Below are 16,215 nucleotides of genomic sequence, written 5' to 3' on the forward strand. Positions count from 1 at the left end.
AGAAAGGAGATGTGGACCTCACTAGTCTTCACCAACAAAATGAACTTCTTCTTGATGAGTCCATAGCAGGTACTAAAAGGGAGAATTACTTAAAAATGTTGGATGGATTTCCTAACCTTTTTGCAAACAGCTACTCACAAGCACGCCAAGTTACCCTAGTAGAGCACAAGATTGATCTCAAGCCCCAAAGTAAGCCAGTGGTGCAGCGGCTAAGGCGTTTGGGAGTAGTGCAAGAAGAGGTGCTTAAGAAGGAGGTAACAAATTTGCTTGAAGCTGGATTTATTTTTCTAGTAGAGAATTCAGAATGGATTTTCCCAGTTGTAGTCACTCCCAAAAAGGGTGGAAAATGGCGTGTGTGTGTGGACTTTCGCCCTCTAAATGCATGCACAAAGAGGGATTATTATCCTCTATCCTTTCAGGATGAGATTTTGGATCAAGTTGCAGGTCATGAGTTGTATTCAATGTGTGATGGATACTCTGGATACTTCCAAATCCGGATTTGTGAAGAAGATCAAAGGAAAACCTCATTTATCACCCCTTGGGGAGTGTATGCCTATAGGGTGATGCCATTTGGCTTGACCAATGCACCAGCAACTTTTCAACGCTTCATGAGTCAGGTATTTGCACCTTACTTGGGGAAGTTTATAAGGGTCTTTCTGGATGATTTTTGCATTTATTCAAGCCGCATGGATCACTTGGAAAAGTTGAGGTTGGCCTTGCAAAGTATTGATAGTGCAAAAGGGTGTCTTAATCCTGGAAAATGTCGGTTGCAAAAGGGAGAGCAAGGGCGTATGCAACCAGTGTATTATGCAAGCCGACAACTCATTGATGCCGTGGAGAGGTATGGTGAAATGGAGAAAGGTGGTTTGTCTCTTGTTTTTGCAGTAAAGAAGTTCCGGTCATACTTGTTACCTCGCCCTTTTTTCTTCCTCACATCTCAACCTTCTTTACAATTCTTGGTCCGCAAACCCAATCCTGGAGGAGGGAAGTTTGCAAAGTGGATTTGCGAGCTTCAAGAATTCTCTTTCACTTTTATTACAGAAAACACCACTAGGGCCTCTCTTGCAGATTTGCTTACAAGGAAGGAAGAGGAAGAAGGAACAGGAGCAAAGGAAGAAGGAAGAGCAAGAAGGAACAGGAGCAAAGGAAGAAGTGTCTGAAGACACCACCAACTGCTTTCACTATGCATTTTGATGGAGCCTTTAGCCCTTCCAGGCAATGTGGGGCTGGGGGGATAGTTTTATTTGATCTAGGAGGAAAAGAGATATGATGGCCGTGTGGAGAAACAGCTGGATAAGAAGCTTCTTCGACGCTAGGAAGGCCCCTTCAGGGGATTATAAAGCAAAAGTTCAAAAATAACACCTATCTTCTAGAGGATGCAAGTGGCCAGGAGGTTCCCGAACGTGCCAATGAGTACCAGCTAAAGATATTCTACCCTCGAGCACCATAGCCAGCAGACCCCCCAGACAAGCATGGAGGATCTGCTGGGGGGGGGAAAGATGTGACGTGAAAAATTGATATCTTTCATGGTCAATTTTGTGCATATTTTGATGGTTTCTCAATGGTAATAAGGTGGAAGCTTGTCCAAGAAGATTGCGGTGCCCACAATGGAATAACGGCGTGGTGATGCGGGGGCTTGGCGGCTATTGCGATAACAGCATTCTACCTTCAAATATAATGGTTTTACTTGATTTAGGGTGCACACATTGTAAATGCCACAAGTATACTTGATAAATACTTTGGTATGGTAGATAGGCTAGTGATGTGGAAAATAAAAGTGGGCCTTCATGCTCACATGGATTTTAATTGTATTATTAATATGGTATTCACCATAAGGCTACAAGTTGGGGAGTGTGGAAGGCATGTGGAGGAGTGTGTGTAGGTGCATAATTGGGAAAGATTCTTCTAGAATGCCTACATGGAAGAGGAGAATTCCGCCATGTGTAAGTGGGGTCTCCACCTACATGCCACTTAGGCTTGGCTATTATCTTATCACACTCTGAAAGTAAAAAAGTCTTCAATTTAATAATCAATAGAAGACTTAGCCTAAGAGGACAATTGATAGTGACATCTACCTTTATGTCACTGAAGGGTTGAAGATTTTCATGTTGTAATTTGTAACAATGGAAGAGAGGGTGATTCTCCACCTATAAAAGGAGCCCTCCTCTCCCTTTCAAATCAAGGAATGAGCCTCCTCAATTGAGCATTTTGTGTCATTGCCATTCTTTTATCTTTCAAACCTTTATTCCAACACTCTCTTTACATGTGAATGTCTCATTTAGCATTAGCTCCTCATGCTTAACCCAATTTTGGACCTCTTTGATGATTCATGATAAGTGGGATAAGGAGTTATTATCTTGGCGGGCCTGTGACTTCTCAAGCCCTCTTTTGGAGGTACCAATGGTTTTAGCAGTAATGAGCATGTGGAAAGACTTTGGGGACCATAGGTAAATCTTTACGATTGTCTGCTGAGCAATGTTAACCCTTACCCTCTAGCTTGAATCATGAAGGAGATGAAAGGCAAGAGGCTATGTGAAAATTGAGGTTTCATGCAAAGAGAGAGAAGTGTAGTTTTTGTGGTCCAATACCCAAGTTTCAACCGGTAATTACTCATCACTCGGGTGTTGGTTTCTTAAATTGATTATATGGCTAGGAAGCTCTTTTTATGCTCTTTCCACTCATGTAACTAATTTCTTAATCCCTTACTTCATTGATGATCAGAATTTCTCCCAAAGTTACTTATTTTTAGGCGAATTTTGGCAGTTTTATAGTATTGTAGTAAAATGCTTATAACTTTTCGCTCGGTTGTCCGTTTTTGAAAGTTTTTATATGGGCGCGAAGCTCTCTTCAAGCTCTATGCACTTAAATAATCCTCTCTTGCACACCCTATATGGATTTAAAACTGCAATTCTGTAAGATCCCTGTTCCCACTGAGCAACATGATTCGGGGTACTAGCAGCGGAAGTAGCACATCGTGCGCGGGTAGGGGTCTCACACTCGGGGCCTCGCCCACGGATATCCGGACAAGAGACTAATCCGTCGGTTTGTCGAAAATCGAAACCGGAAAAACTCTCTTTACCCGAAAAGCATGGGCGATTCCACCAGGATAACTCTTTACTCTAACGTAGTCAAGATCATTTCGGATCAACTGATCTGACTGCACCTTTAACGGTACTTGGTCAATTCAAGGAAGAAACTTGCACTTGGATCATTGGGATCAACGCTTTTTTCCCCATCAAGAGGCACAGCCTTCGTTGATTCCTATCCATAGAACAATTTCTATCCGGGATTTACTTCATCTATCGTAATAATAGAAATTAAAATCTCGATTTACGGATCCATCAGTCCAACCTAGCCCCATCCAGTCCCATGGGTTAGCCAACCGCCCAACCACTGTAGTGATGGGATCCAATTAATAATTTGGTTAGGTTTTGTCCCGGGTACCAAGGAAAAGAGTTCCAAGGCCCCCTAGCCGGAAGTTCATACAAACATAAAACTAGTCATACCACTTACACACCCAATATGAAATTGCCTTTTTCTTAGCATCAACTAGCTTTAAAACAATCCTTTAATAAAACCATTATGTCACTGATGACAATCGGTGTACTTATGGCATCATTGGCAACCAGAACGCTCACCACCTGTTCTCTCAGGGGCCTTTTCCATAGTTCCTAGCTCATAGTAACCGGCAATATATTCATATAATAGAATGGAATCTCCGTGGAAGATCAGCAAGATCAACCCACAGATCAGCAAGATCAACCCACCGATCCATATAAAAAGAGCCATGGACTCATCTGTTGAGGACCAGCAAGGTCAATCAACCAGATCCATGCCCGGTTTCAGAAAACAACTCTTACTCCTTGTTCCAATATCTTCCACGACGCACGTGTGGGTATCTTCGGCGACCTAGAGCCCGAGCACCGTATGGTCAGCACCCTCTAGGATCCTTCGCAGGTGACCTAGCGCTTCACTCATAGGCCGCTTCCTTGGTCCCTCATCCACCGTACCGGCGGAAGCTCACCATTTAAATCGAACCAAGGCTGGTCAAGACCTCGATCGACCTTGCTACGCGAGACGTCCTCCATTGACTCTCCGTCAGCAGTTGCAACTTTATCAGTTCAGTCTTCATGACCTTAATCCTCAAGACGGTCAAAATGCTTCTCCAGCATTCTTGACATAAAACAGTCATTTACAAACAGTCACAAAATACAGTTTCTATAACGAACTCTTGTCTTTCCATATTATCCACTCTCGGACCACATTACTTATTCCACATTCCATTCAAGTGTGTACTGGTTCTCATCCATTCACTCATATAGACTACATTATCTCACATACATCTTCATATTCATTATTCTACAACATATCCATGTTCGTACGTCCACATCATACATCCAATTTCACATTCATACATACGCATCTACATGCATACATACGCATCTACATGCATACATACGCATCCAAATTCATTCATACATCCAATTTCACATTCATACATACGCATCTACATGCATACATACGCATCCAAATTCATTCATACATCCAATTTCACATGCATACATACGCATCTACATGCATACATCCACATCCAAATTCATACATCCATACCTCCATTTCCACATCCACACATCCACATTCATATCCATACATCCACATTCACATGCATACATCCATTTTCACATCCTCATTCATACATCCACATTCACATACATACATCCACATCCGCATCTACATCCATACATCCACATCCACCTCTTCATTCACATTCACATCCATACATCCACATCTACATACATAGATCCACATCTACATACATACATCCATACATCCACATCTACATACATACATCCATTTTCATATCCTCATTCATACATCCACATTCACATACATACATCCACATCCATATCTACATCCATACATCCACATCCACCTCTTCATTCACATTCACATCTATACATCCACATCTACATACATACATCCATTTTTCACATCCTCATTCATACATCCACATTCACATACATACATCCACATCCGTATCTACATCCATACATCCACATCCACCTCTTCATTCACAATCACATCCATACATCCACATCTACATACATACACCCACATCTACATACATACATCCATACATCCACATCTACATACATACATCGATTTTCACATCCTCATTCATACATACACATCCACATACATACATACACATCCGTATCTACATCCATACATCCACATCCACATCAACATTCACATTCATACATATACATCTACATGTATACATCCACATCACATTCATATAACCATATTACATCCATTCTCGTCCTAACACATCCCATATACATCTTAACACATCCTAACTCATCTTAACACATTCTATCACATCTCATACACATCTTATCACATCTTTTTACATCTCATACACCTCTTATCACATCCTATCACTTTCCATACGCATCTTATCAAATCTTATCACATCTCATATACATCTTATCACATCTTTTTACATCTCATACACCTCTTATCACATCCTATCACTTTCCATACGCATCTTATCAATTCTTATCACATCTCATACACTTCTTATCACTTCTTATCACATTTCATATCTTTTTTTTTAATAAGAGAATTCTTATATTTGATATAAGATTTCTCTACACATTTATTTATACATAAATTCCATTTAAGGAGACTAACACTTTCGAAATTAAAATCAATCTTTTATGCATCTTCTTATGCATAAATTCAATTTGGTAGGAAATTACACTTTTAGAATAAAAGAATTTCTCTTATGCATCTAAGTTATGCATAAAATCCATTTATGAGAAAAATCACACTTTTAGTATAAAAAGAATATCTTTTATACATACCTATATGCATGAAATCCAATATGATAAAAGTAACACTCTTACAATAAAATAATCAACTTTTATGCATACCTCTATGCATGAAATTCAATTATGATAAAAGTCACACTTTTATAATAAAATAATCAACTTTTATGCATACCTCTATGCATGAAATCCAATATGATAAAAGTAACACTTTTGATATAAAAAATTTTCCTTTATGCATACTTCTATGCATGAAAATTAAAAATGATAAAAGTAACACTTTTGATATAAAAAATTTTCCTTTATGCATACTTCTATGCATGAAAATTAAAAATGATAAAAGTAACACTTTTGATATAAAAAAATTTCCTTTATGCATACTTCTATGCATGAAAATTACAAATGATAAAAGTAACACTTTTAATATAAAAAAATTATCCTTTATGCATACTTCTATGCATGAAAATTAAAATTTGATAAAAGTAACACTTTTATGTTAAAATAATAATCTTTTATGCATACCTCTATGCATGAAATCCAAATATGATAAAAGTAACACTTTTATGTTAAAATAATAATCTTTTATGTATAGCTCTATGCATGAAAATCAATGATGCATAATATAAAAATCAATTTCTCTATGATTACAATGAATATCTTTCAATTAATCTAGGATGATAATTCCTAGAATATGGTAGGAAGTCCTCTTTTTATGCTTTGAATGAAATTATTTTATGCATAATTTTTATAAAAATTTTACCATAGCTCCGCTGCTATGACTGATAAATCTCAATTTTTCTAAGGGATAAAGCTTATCATTAAGGAAATAATTAAAATGATCTCTAATTGGATCATTAATCCATAATGGATTGAATCATCAATATACATAAACTAAAAGCATAGAAAAAAGCCATTAATTTGGCCTCAAGCATAGCTTAATCTTGGGTTAAGGAAAAGCTTTATGAAAAGCTTGATTTGGATTGAGAATGGGTCATGAGTATGACCATTTCTTGAGTGAGAGAGAGAAATTACATAAAAACCATTAGAATTTAAACATAAATGGAAATTAACTTCAATAGCATTTATTAAATTATGTAACTCTTCACTACTATTCACCAATTAACTTCAATAGCATTTAAAAAACCATACCAATTAAGCTTCTCAAGCTTGAGAGGGGTTGAGAAGAGAGAAACATTGAGAAATTATAGAAAAGATCAATATTCAACATTTACCTTATAAATTGCTTGATTCTTTGTTCACGGTAGAGGCCCCCAACCAATCAATTGGTTAAGTATGTTGATGGAGCCACTAATTGGGATTGAAGAAAGAGGGAAGCTCCAAAAACTAGTGAATTATTAAATGAATTCACAGTTCTTGGCTTAGGTGGAGTAGAGTAACGATGCATAAACACTATATATTTTTCAACAAGGGGGAGGCTTCTATTTATAGGAAAAATTGAGCTCCTAACCAAACAAACTGATTCTAGAATTTTCCAAATCAGTTTGGTCAATTTTTGACCATTTTTAGGTCAGTTAAGCTAACTTTTTGGAACTAGACTTGAATTAGGAGAGAGGAGAGATGAAATATCTCAATTTTTATGAGTTTAAAACTCATTCAAGCATGTGAAATATGTACCTCCTTTAAAGAACTCCCCTTCCTTACATTTGTGTCATAATGGAATCATTTTAATATTGCTCATAGTTTTTTTACTAATAAACCTTGTACATTTTCAACTCTTCATCTTATGTGAAATATGCACCTCCTTTAAAGAACTCCCCTTCCTTACATATGTGTCATAATGGAATCATTTTAATATTGCTCATAGTTTTTTTACTAATAAACCTTGTACATTTTCAACTCTTCATCTTATGTGAAATATGCACCTCCTTTAAAGAACTCCCCTTCCTTACATATGTGTCATAATGGAATCATTTTAATATTGCTCATAGTTTTTTTACTAATAAACCTTGTACATTTTCAACTCTTCATCTTATGTGAGCATTTACTCATTTTTGGATACCCAAAATATCTCATATTTTTAATATTGCTCATAGTTTTTTACTAATAAACCTTGTACATTTTCAACTCTTCATCTTATGTGAGCATTTACTCATTTTTGGGTATCTTCTTTTACAAATTGGATTTATCTCCTCCCTACACATGGATTGATGCTATTGGCCCATAGGAACCTTAATTGGACCATAATGTAAGATTCCTCCCCAACCTTCGAGGTATACAGGAGTAAGAATCTCCCTTTTTGATCTTATAATTATTCCCTCTCTAAAATAAAAGAAAGATTCTGTTTAAAAAAGAAAGACCCTTTCCCTAGAATACTTCTCAGGAGTCCCACCTGTTTTAAGGATTTAGAACAATGAGTTCAGAAGTGAGAATCGGTGTTTTGGATACCAAGGTTTTGGTCTTCATTTGAGTACGGCCCAAAAGAAGTTCTTTATCTATTGGGGAGTTTAAGAAGTTATCCCACAGATATTGTGAGCCTTATCTGAATTCAAAGAAAGTAAGTGACTTAGCTTACGAGCTTCTTTTATCTCCTCATCTCAAAGTTCTTAATGTATTTCATAGAAATATGTGCCAAATCCAAATCATGGAAAGACGGTAAAACTTCAGTGGCAAGATACCGTTGGCTTCTAAGTTACGCTAGCTCCTTCCTTTATATAAGTCGTAACTTTTACTTGTCGCTCACAGTAATCTTACTCCCATCAATCTCCTTCTTTCTTAATCTCCTTCATGGCTTGGCAACAAGAATTAGTTTTATCCATGATGATTTCTCAACTTCAAGACGCAAGCGAGTCTGTGAAGAAAGATTTTATAGAACAGTATGAGCGCTCACTTTTCCCTCACTTGGGAACTTCTGTAGCTCAGACCAAATGGCGGACCTATCAAAACATAACTAGGGTAACACCCTGGGGACAGCAGCACTTTCGTAACAATGTCCGCTTGGCCATGGTTATTGAAGCTTTGGGTTTGGGTCCCCGATACTACTGCGTCATGAGATCAAGACATCTTGGGTTTTCTGAGCGGGTCTTCTTACTGGCGTGTTTTCTTCCTCATGAGAAGATATGCCTTTACCCCGTTTTTGGCTTACCTCTCAGAGGTCCTTTTGTTAGATTACCTCATACCACTGAGATAGGTGCGGCAATAACCAGCAGAATCATTCCCATAGATGAGTTACCCTATACTTGCGCAGCTTGTGAGTGCTGCTTTTGTGATCATATGATGGATGGGCTTATGGAAGTGTAAAGAGTTCTTCTATCTTTACTGTATAAGTTTCGAGAATGAATAAAGTTAAAATCTTGTTCTTATCTTGAATCTTGCTCTCTTTGAGACTTTTCTTGGTGGTTAATCCTGATTTAAATTTTTCTCTAAGTCTCATAATTCGTGCATCTTGCGAAATTATCCGAGTTTGCGAGATGAGAACATCTCGCGTTTTTTTAAAGTGGGGTAGAATGTAAGATTCCTCCCCCAACCCCCTTTTGATGTCTAGTATCTTCCCCTGTAATCAATCCCTCTTCAGAAATATAAAAGACTTGTTTCTAACTGTTTTAACCTAGAGAGAGAAAATATTCTCTAGAGAGAATATTTAAAATTTTAATATTGTTGGATAGAAAATTATCTCATCTTATTAAAATAAGTTCCCCTAAAACAGAAATTCAAAAAGATCTTTCCAATGTACAATTGGAATTAATTGGAAATGAGTATAAAGGACCTTAGCCTAAGGGTCTAGATTTTCAGAAATTTTTAGATTATGGTCCAAGTAAGGTTCCTATGGGCCAATAGCATCAATCCATGTGTAGGGAGGAGATAAATCCAATTTGTAAAAGAAGATACCCAAAAATGAGTAAATGCTCACATAAGATGAAGAGTTGAAAATGTACAAGGTTTATTAGTAAAAAACTATGAGCAATATTAAAAATATGAGATATTTTGGGTATCCAAAAATGAGTAAATGCTCACATAAGATGAAGAGTTGAAAATGTACAAGGTTTATTAGTAAAAAACTATGAGCAATATCAAAATGATTCCATTATGACACATATGTAAGGAAGGGGAGTTCTTTAAAGGAGGTGCATATTTCACATAAGATGAAGAGTTGAAAATGTACAAGGTTTATTAGTAAAAAACTATGAGCAATATTAAAATGATTCCATTATGACACATATGTAAGGAAGGGGAGTTCTTTAAATGAGGTGCATATTTCACATAAGATGAAGAGTTGAAAATGTACAAGGTTTATTAGTAAAAAAAAACTATGAGCAATATTAAAATGATTCCATTATGACACATATGTAAGGAAGGGGAGTTCTTTAAAGGAGGTGCATATTTCACATGCTTGAATGAGTTTTAAACTCATAAAAATTGAGATATTTCATCTCTCCTCTCTCCTCATTCAAGTCTAGTTCCAAAAAATTAGCTTAACTGATCTAAAAATGGTCAAATATTGACCAAACTGATTTAGAAAATTCTAGAATCAGTTGTTTGGTTAGGAGCTCAAATTTTCCTATAAATAGAAGCCTCCCCCTTGTTGAAAAATATATACTGTTTATGCATCGTTACTCTACTCCACCTAAGCCAGAAACTGTGAATTCATTTAATAATTCACTAGTTTTTGGAGCTTCCCTCTTTCTTCAATCCCCATTAGTGGCTCCATCAACATACTTAACCAATTGATTGGTTGGGGGCCTCTACCGTGAACAAAGAATCAAGCAATTTGTAAGGTAATTAGTGAATATTGATCTTTTCTATAATTTCTCAATGTTTCTCTCTTCTCAACCCCTCTCAAGCTTGAGAAGCTTAATTGGTATGGTTTTTTAAATGCTATTGAAGTTAATTGGTGAATAGTAGTGAAGAGTTACATAATTTAATAAATGTTATTGAAGTTAATTTCCATTTATGTTTAAATTCTAATGGCTTTTATGTAATCTCTCTCTCTCTCACTCAAGAAATGGTCATACTCATGACCCATTCTCAATCCAAATTAAGCTTTTCATAAAGCTTTTCCTTAACCTAAGATTAAGCTATGCTTGAGGCCAAATTAATGGCTTTTTTCTATGCTTTTAGTTTATGTATATTGATGATTCAATCCATTATGTATTGATGATCCAATTAGAGATCATTTTAATTATTTCCTTAATGATAAGCTTTATCCCTTAGAAAAATTGAGATTTATCAGTCATAGCAGCGGAGCTATGGCAAAAATTTTATAAAAATTATGCATAAAATAATTTCATTCAAAGCATAAAAAGAGGACTTCCTACCATATTCTAGGAATTATCATCCTAGATTAATTGAAAGAATTTCATTATAATCATGGAGAAATTGAATTTTTATATTATGCATAATGGTTAAATTTTTATATCAAAAGTGTTACTTTTACCATTTTTATTTTCATGCATAGAAGTATGCATAATGGATAAATTTTTATATCAAAAGTGTTATTTTTATCAATTTTATTTTCATGCATAGAAGTATGCATAAAGGATAAATTTTTATATCAAAAGTGTTATTTTTATCATTTTTATTTTCATGCATAGAAGTATGCATAAAGGATAAATTTTTATATCAAAAGTGTTACTTTTATCATTTTTATTTCATGCATAGAAGTATGCATAATGGTTAAATTTTTATATCAAAAGTGTTACTTTTATCATTTTTATTTCATGCATAGAAGTATACATAATGGATAAATTTTTATATCAAAAGTGTTACTTTTATCATATTTGAATTTCATGCATAAAGGTATGCATAAAAGTTGATTGTCTTATTATAAAAGTGTGTCTTTTATTATATTGAATTTCATGCATAGAGGTATGCATAAAGGTTGATTATTTTATTATAAAAGTGTGACTTTTATCATAATTAAATTTCATGCATAGAGGTATGCATAAAGGTTGATTATTTTATTATAAAAGTGTGACTTTTATCATAATTGAATTTCATGCATAGAGGTATGCATAAAAGTTGATTATTTTATTGTAAGAGTGTTACTTTTATCATATTGGATTTCATGCATAGAGGTATGCATAAAAGATATTCTTTTTATACTAAAAGTGTGATTTTCCTCATAAATGGATTTTATGCATAACTTAGATGCATAAGAGAAATTCTCATATTCTAAAAGTGTAATTCCTACCAAATTGAATTTATGCATAAGAAGATGCATAAAGATTGATTTTAATTTCGAAAGTGTTAGTCTCCTTAAATGGAATTTATGCATAAATAAATGTGTAGAGAAATCTTATATCAAATATAAGAATTCTCTTAAAAAAGATATGAAATGTGATAAGATGTGATAAGAGGTGTATGAGATGTGATAAGATTTGATAAGATGCGTATGGAAAGTGATAGGATGTGATAAGAGGTGTATGAGATGTAAAAAGATGTGATAAGATGTGTATGAGATGTGATAGAATGTGTTAAGATGAGTTAGGATGTGTTAGGATGAGTTAGGATGTGTTAGGATGTGTTAAGATGTATATGGGATGTGTTAGGACGAGAATGGATGTAATATGATTGTATGAATGTGATGTGGATGTATACATGTAGATGTATATGTATGAATGTGAATGTTGATGTAGATGTATATGTATGAATGTGAATGTTGATGTAGATGTGGATGTATAGATGTGAATGGGAATGTGAATGTGGATGTATGTATGTGGATGTGTGGATGTGGAGATGGGAGTATGGATGTATGAATGTGAAAATGGATGTATGCATGAAGATGTATATGTATAGATGTGAATGTGGATGTAGATGTGGATGTATAGATGTGAATGGGAATGTGGATGTGAATGTGGATGTAGATGTGGATGTATAGATGTGAATGAGAATGTGGATGTGGATGTATGTATGTATGTGGATGTAGATGTGGATGTATAGATGTGAATGAGAATGTGGATGTGGATGTATGTGAATGTGGATGTAGATGTGAATGTATAGATGTGAATGGGAATGTGGATGTGGATGTATGTGAATGTGGATGTAGATGTGGATGTATAGATGTGAATGGGAATGTGGATGTGGATGTATGTGGATGTGGATGTATGAATGAGGACGTGATAATGGATGTATGCATGTAGATGTGGATATATGGATGTGAATATGAATGTGGATGTGGATGTGGATGTATGTATGTGGATGTGTGGATGTAGAGATGGGAGTATGGATGTATGAATGTGAAAATGGATGTATGCATGAAGGTGTATATGTATAGATGTGAATGTGGATGTAGATGTGGATGTATAGATGTGAATGGGAATGTGGATGTGAATGTGGATGTAGATGTGGATGTATAGATGTGAATGAGAATGTGGATGTGGATGTATGTATGTATGTGAATGAGAATGTGGATGTGGATGTATGTATGTATGTGGATGTAGATGTGGATGTATAGATGTGAATGGGAATGTGGATGTGGATGTATGTGAATATGGATGTAGATGTGGATGTATAGATGTGAATGGGAATGTGGATGTGGATGTATGTGAATGTGGATGTAGATGTGGATGTATAGATGTGAATGGGAATGTGGATGTGGATGTGAATGTGGATGTGGATGTATGTGGATGTGGATGTATGAATGAGGACGTGAATGTGGATGTATGAATGAGGACGTGATAATGGATGTATGCATGTAGACGTGGATATATGGATGTGAATATGAATGTGGATGTGGATGTGGATGTATGGATGTGGATATGGATGTGTATGTATGAATGTAGATATGGGATGTGGATGTATAAATGAGGATGTGAAAATGGAGGTATGCATGTAGATGTGGATGTATGGATGTGAATGTGGATGTGGATGTGGATGTATGGATGTGTATCTATGAATGAGGATATGGGATGTGGATGTATAAATGAGGATGTGAAAATGGATGTATGCATGTAAATGTAGATGTATGGATGTGAATGTGAATGTGTATGTGAATTAATGTGTCGTCGATATGAGGAAATGGATGAGAATGAGTACACTTTGAATGGAATGTGGAATAAGTAATGTGGACTAAGGAAAGATAATGTGGAAAGACGAGAGTTCGATTTAGAAACTGTATTTTGTGACTGTTTGTAAATGACTGTTTTATGTCAAGAATGCTGGGGAAGCATTTTGATCGTCTTGTGGATTAAGGTCATGAAGACCTAACTGTTAAAGTTGCAACTGCTGACGGAGAGTCAATGGAGGACATCTCGCGTAGCAAGGTCGACCGAGGTCTTGACCAGCCTCGGTTCGATTTAAATGGTGAGCTTCCGGTACGGTGGATGAGGGACCAAGGAAGCGGCCTATGAGTGAAGCGCTAGGTCACCTGTGAAGGATCCTAGAGGGTGCTGACCATACGGTGCTCGGGCTCTGGGTCGCCGAAGATACCCACACGTGCGTCGTGGAAGATATTGGAACAAGGAGTAAGAGTTGTTTTGTGAAACCGAGCATGGATCTGGTTGCTGACCTTGCTGGTCTTCAATGGATGAGTCCATGGCTCTTTATATGGATCTGTTGGTTGATCTTGCTGATCTGTTGGTTGATCTTGCTGATCTTCAACGAGAGTCCATCTTGATTTTTATAAGTGATTATCTTGCCGAGTATTATGGGCTAGGAACTATTGAAAAGGCCCCTGTGTGGACAGGTGGTGAGCGTTCTAGTTGCCAATGATGCCATAGATACTCTGATGAAGGATTGATGGGAAATTATGAATCAACCGGATAAATTGGAAGATTGTGATCAGTGGTACTATGGTTTCATTAAAGGATTGTTTTAAAGTTAGCTGATGCTAACTTTTTCTTAGCTGATGCTAAGAAAAAGGCAATTTCATATTGGGTGTGTAAGTGGTGTGGCTAGTTTTATGTTGCATGAACTTCCGGCTAGGGGGCCTCGGAACTCTTTTCCTTGGTACCCGGGACAAAACCTAACCAAATTCCAAATTGGATCCCATCACTACAGTGGTTGGGCGGTTGGCTAACCCGTGGATTGGATGGGGTTAGGCTGGACTGATGGATCCGTAAATCGGGACTAAATTTTTATTATTATGTTAGATAAAGTAAATCTCGGATAGTAATTGTTCTATGGATAGGAATCAACGGCTGTGCCTCTTGATGGGGAAAAAAGCGTTGATTCCAATGATCCAAGTGCAAGTTTCTTCCTTGATCCGAACAACGAGTACCTTTATAGGTGCAATTGGATCAGCTTGATCAGTAATGGTCTTGACTACGTTAGAGTAAAAAGTTATCTTGGTGGAATCGCCCGTGCTGTCCGGGTAAGGGAAGTTTTTCCGGGTCCGGTTTTGGAAAAACCGACGGATTAGTCTCTTGTCCGAATATCCGTGGGCGAGGCCCCGAATGTGGGACCCCTGTTACGTGCGAGAAGTTCTACTTTCGCTGCTAGTATCCCGAATCTATTGCTCGGTGGGAACGGGGGATCTCACAGTTGGTATCAGAATATTTGGTTAATAAAGATCAACTGAGAAGACAAATATGTCAAAAATTTATCAAGAAACACAAAAAGGTTGTAATTGTGTGATATAATTCATACAATTTGATATTCAAACTGAAATTCATAATTTGGTAATTGGGTCTTCAGATGGAAGTACCGCAATTATATAGAATCCTTGACTTGCTTGAGGCCTAGACATGATGGTATTTACCTTATAATTCCAAGGGCCGTGACTATCCGTATATACCGAGAGTATAACTGCAGCTCTTTACTGACAGTATATACGAGTAAATCTAAGACTTGAAATTATAAGCATTATTGCTATCCAGAGGATGATTTCGAATGTGGTTGATATGATTTTTAATTCTGTTTGAGAATTGATGAATTGATTTGGATTCTGATTGAAAAATGATGATCCCTGAAATTTGGTTGAAATGTAATAAGCTGAGCGAAACCTCAATGAGGATGAATGGGACGAGTCCCTGTGATGATATTCATAACTGGAATGATGATAATGAGTCCCTGTGATGATATTCATAACTGGAATGATGATAATGATTTCAGCAAATCACTATGAGATTAGTGGATTGTGCTGTCAGATTGCTACTATTAATACTTGATCGTTAGATCAAGTTAAGGGATGACAAATTGAGAACTTACTTGACTGAAATTCCCGTGGAGGAATGTTCAGAAGGAAATTTTTCGGTCTAATGGACCATTATCATGTTAAAGATATGAATGATATCATCTGAATGAATTGTTGATGAGTTCTAAGGGATATTTATCCCAGTATTCTGTTGGGTTGACCAGAATATAAGGAACCCCAGAATAAAATTGGATCTTAAGAAAAAGAGTTATCCTCTACCTTGCGAGATGAGGACATCTCGCACTTTTTTAAGTGGGGTAGAATGTAAGATTCCTCCCCAACCTTCGAGGT

This window comes from Cibotium barometz, chromosome 19, assembly GCF_041138505.1.
Source record: "Cibotium barometz isolate CiBa-2024 chromosome 19, ASM4113850v1, whole genome shotgun sequence".
Lineage (NCBI taxonomy): Eukaryota > Viridiplantae > Streptophyta > Polypodiopsida > Cyatheales > Cibotiaceae > Cibotium > Cibotium barometz.